Source organism: Parasteatoda tepidariorum, chromosome 8 (assembly GCF_043381705.1).
Source record: "Parasteatoda tepidariorum isolate YZ-2023 chromosome 8, CAS_Ptep_4.0, whole genome shotgun sequence".
NCBI lineage: Eukaryota > Metazoa > Arthropoda > Arachnida > Araneae > Theridiidae > Parasteatoda > Parasteatoda tepidariorum.
Window position 1 is genome coordinate 23,477,380 of NC_092211.1, and position 5,475 is coordinate 23,482,854.

Genomic DNA, 5,475 nt, shown 5'->3' on the forward strand with positions numbered 1-5,475 from the left:
AACGAGAACAAACTCGAGCAAGGGAAAGGATATAGGAAGCAACTGTTAAGAAAATTCCAGGTTTAGAACGACACAGAAAAAATATCTAAACGTTAGGAAGAATAAAAACTTGAAATAATGTTAACTAAATTTACAGAAATTTTTTGAAACATGAAATGTTTATACGAAATCCAGGTCACTGTCTTGGGAAGCAGGGCTTAAGAGAAAGTAATACCACCAATTGACTCAAATTGATCCAAAACCTACTAAAGGAGAAAAGTTTTCCATACGGATGAATTTAACAGTCCCACTTGACGCACATGAACTGCCCTGTGGCTACGTTCACCACGCCACCACGTTCGGATTACTAAAGGATCGGACTTTTCGTTTATGGCAACCTGTGCGGTGGCCTTCTCTCTCCGACAAAGAGTTGATTGGTCTGAGCATCTTTCTATACCAATTATAGAAATTCAATTTACTAAATATTAAATATATATATATANACTCACAGAATATATATATATATATCAAAAGCGGATTTGGCAAAATGCCACAAACTCGCAGCATCGCCTTTTTGGAGAAAACGAGTGGTTTTTCCTTTGATAAAATTTCTCTCAATGCTTTTAGCAGAAGAAAATTCAAATCTACGAATAGAGACCCAGCTACGTAAGATTATTGATAATCGTTTACTATCATATTTTGACTTTGAATACTTTTTAAACTTTCAATTTTCTCATTTTTACCTAACTAGTATTATATTATAATTTAGCAGAATATTTTTAATAGATTTTCTTATTAAAAATATCATTAAATTGACAAAATATATTTCCCCCATAATTTTCTTTTTAGCAATGCTTAAAATATCATTCAGTTTGAAATATAATTCGACTCATTTATGCATTTCCAATCAGTTGGTCTATTTCCTAATTAGACTTCCGCATTAAAAATGATTAAATTGACAAAATAGATTTCTCCCATAATTTTCTTCTCAGAAATTTTTGAAATGCTTTCACCTTGAAATATACTTCGAGTCCTTTACGCATTTCCAATCAGTTGTTTTACGCATTTCCAACCAGTTCCATCAAAATTTATCTCGTAATTTTCTGACAAAATATTTATTTATTCTATTACTGCCAACCTGTATTTGTTTTCGTTTCCTCCGTAATTTTTTTATCTTCAGATTTTGGCTATATCTTAATGAAGTTTTTTCCGTCAATCCATATTTGAATTAGCAATTTTTAAGTCTTCTAGATGAATTTCTCGAACTTGCAATTTATTACTATCTTCCAGACGAATTTGTGATTTCTGGATATCATGTTTGACATTTCGTTAATTTTTCGAATTTTCAAATTTGTGACCTGCAGCCTACAGTGCAGTTATCGTCCGAGAGATTGTGTTTTCTTTGTGGTGAATATATCTACTTGATTTCTCTAATGACCTCGTACACGTCATTTATGGCACCTGTTGTATTATTCCGGGACATGGTGTTAAAGTACACATCTGACTTATCCATTTGCATGTTCACACATATTACATTAAGGGATTCTTTTTCTGAGCTTACTAAGAAGAAGTTTACTTACGATAGGGTTTACGTTGACTTTGAATTCGGTTGAACGTTTCAATTTGCAGAAACTGTGTCCCTACTCTGAAATCATAGCAAAGTGACTCTGACTTTTAATCCGACTCGATATCGATTATTTTTACGGTTGCGATAGTTACGATATAAAAAATATTTGTCCCCAAGGATATTGAAGGAGGAGCAAAGATGATATTAATGATGGATAAGGATGATGTGAAACTGCAAAGGGGATTTTAATTCAAGTTATACTCTGCAACTAAAATTTGCAGTTATAGCTACAGGTAACAAATAACCTGCAGTTATTCACCGAAGAGCCATTACATTATGACCACCCTCCATCTATAACAATGGGTTCGCACAGGTTTTCATGGTTTCTCGCCCAGGAACAATGCTTTCATGGGGCACATTAGGACCCATAATCCTCATAGAACAATCCCTGACGTCTGTAAGCTATTTGAACATAGTTGCAGACCAGGTTCACCCATTCATGACAACAGTTTTTCCTGCGGGGGATGCTGTTTACCAACAGGATAATGCACCATGTCATAAGGGTCAAATCATCATGGATTGGTGCGAGGAACATTCCAGTGACTTTCAAGTCATGTCTTGGCCCCTAAATTTACATGACCTTAATCCAATAAAGCATTTGTGGTCCTATTTAGAAAACCAAATCCGTGCTGCCACGCTACCCCCTCGCAATGTGAGGGAATTGCAAGACCAGTTGGTAAGCGCTTGGTACCAGATACCTCAGACTACATATCAGCACCTTGTGGAATCAATGCCACGGCGGGTGCAAGCAGTTTTGAGGGCTAAAGGTGGTCCTACATGTTATTAGCAGGGTAGTTATAATGTAATGGCTCTTCGGTGTAAGTCATAGCCTACATACACTTACTTGCTTTAGCTTTGTTGTAATACATTTGTTGTACCATTGAATGAAAATTACAATTATTTTCTAAGTAATGCAAAAAATTATAATCTTCTTAAATTTTTGTACCCACCACCCTCTTAAAAATTATTCACGTTAGCTGAATTCTTCATTTCCTTCCAACCTCTATCTTATTCAATCTATGGATAAAATAATTGCAAATATACTTAAAACTCCAAGGATTATTTTATTTACTGCTTCTTATAATCCACGCAGGTGAATCGAAGCAATTATTAGAAGACCGTAATCAGAATTTTGGATGTAAGACCACCAAAATGACCCAAATATTCTATGCATCATAAGTTTTACTACGCAAGATGTTGCAAAGATGTAATTCCTGATACTACAGAGTTAAGAAGATGACTGTCAACATTCGAAACTTTCAAAAGCTCAACACCAACCATAATCCTTAATTATACAGGGATTAGAATTTCCCAGAGTTGGAATTGAGTCAACTGAATGTTTTGATAAATATATATATTTTTCCACACCGTGTTGATATAATAATAGTAAAACTCCGTAGAAGCTTCAAATGTTTCATAAATTCTGTAATTTTATACTGAAATTTAATAAAAATTCAAAAATATGCTAAACAGTATTGAAAGCTAAATTTAAATTAAAACTTTAAACTTGATATTAAAATAACGGAAATATTTATAAATTTAAAAACTTTAAAAAGCATTTGAAATTTTTCTTGCAAAAATTTTAATTGTAATTCCTTCCAGTACGAATTAAGAACATAGTAGAAAATTCTTTGTGAAATATTAATTCCTCAAAAAGATAAGAAAATTATTTTCATGTGAAATAAAATTTTGTTTAAGAGAAGCTATAAAATTAAATTATTCATAATATAACATTTTAAAAGAATGTTTAACTGGGAATGTGCAATAAACTGAATAAATTCTCAATCTAGTCGGTTAAATTTCCAGAACACAGTAATTTTTCTTAACTGTAACGAATCAATTATTTTTTTCCAAGCAATTATCAAGTGTAGGAGCATTTTGATGCGTTTAACATACTCAGATCACTTTTACAAAAACGCTTTAATTCTAAAAATATATTCTCCCAACAGTATAAGAATAATTTTTAACAAACTATTAATTAAATTATTTCACAAACTATTAATTCATCTTTTTCAACAAATGCTTTTTCTTAAAATTTATGTTTCTAAAATGTTTAATTTATTAAAAGCATCCAATTACTTTCCAATAATGAATAAAAAATCATTCTGCTGCCATCTATTAATTAAAGATAAAACTAATATATTGAGTTGCTAAGGTTAAACAATATTATGCAAAATAATTGCCACTACGTTTTAATGCTCGGAGACCGATTTAGATTTTATGAACACCACAATATACTCACAGAATTCTAATGCCACAATAGATTCAAACCTGGATTTTGTTGTGCTGACACCCGGATTCTTTGTATTTAGTTATTTTATAGAAGACAGAAAAAAATTTAAAATATAAATACTTCTTTTATTTTTCAAAATGAAAGTTTGAAAACACCAATTGCAGATAAACATAAAAAACGGCCCTTATAAAGTTAAATAATTTCACTTTCAGGTAAAAAATAATAGAAAATTAAATAATTTCGAAAGAGTTCATTCCAACTAACGTTTATTTAAAATCAATCAATTCAAATTCAACATTTATTGTTCATCCTAAAATTCTTCAATAAATTCAATTTTTATAAAAGGGAAAATTATTGTAATACAATGTAAAATTTGTAGAAAATTATATCATTTGAGAAACAGATGATATGAAAAGTTTGAGAGGAATTCAAATAATTCATCCCAATTCTCGGCTTAATATCATTTAAATGCCAGGAAACTGCCATTAATCTTAATTCGTTCCTCACACTTTCGTTAATAATATATGAAACTTAAACAATTAGCTAACGCGAAAAGCTGATATGGAGGGAAATTTAAATGAGATATTATTCTATGTGCTCGATTTAGTGATTTTAGTTATTAATCATTGAAATAGAGTAGTAATTGTCGAAAAGTAAGCTTAAACAAGATTGGTTTGAACTGAAATCGTAGATGAATTGAATTCATTATTTTATTATTCGATACCACTTCGTACAATTTTGACACAAATGAATGACCGTACATCTAATATTTAAATTTTTAAGCTATTGCACATATTACTATAATTGATACACGGAATCTTATAAATTAGTGGAATTTTCTAAAGCACGTCCAGTTACTGAAGTTAGATAAGTAACTCTTTTATTACACAACAAACGTCTAATGTATAACCAAATGTTCATTTAACACATTTTGCTGTCTTACTCTGCCAAAGATATTCCTAATGCTGCAAGAATGTGATTCCTCATTTTACTTTATTTCATTTAATAACAGGCGCCATTCAATTGTCGTCCCAATTTTGATTTTTATGACTATCAATATTCAGCTCGGTAGCCTCATAATTTTTTAAACCAATTCAGAAGGAAAGGGAACTCATCGATTAGGTAATAGGACAAACTAATCTTCGTGGAAGATTTTTTCGAGGGATTAACTAAGCATTTGCGTTACATGAAGAGAGAAATAATTAAAACCTCCCATGATTAGTCCAACAGTAAAGAGATTCTTACCTAATTTACGTTTACCACTTAGGATATTTTACGTCAGCGTGTGGTTGTCATTGTAAGTTCTCGGAGTCCTTCCACATCGGCAGTTTATTAACAGTGACTTTTGCGTTTGGGTGATAGTGATTTACTCTTAATCACTAGACCACTAAGATCCTCAGATCTAACGCAATTTGATTTATTTCTTTGGGGTTACGTCAAAAAACCATACGTTTATATAAACTACCGATGTTAAAAAGATTTCTAGAACTTAAATTACGTATTTGTGAAGCATTAGGAGTCATTGACAGTCTGAAACTACAAGGCTGATAGATCGAACATGCTTACATATTGACATGTATTAAAAACCTGTAACTGAAAAAACCAGCACATGTATTTTAATTTTTTTTGGATCAAT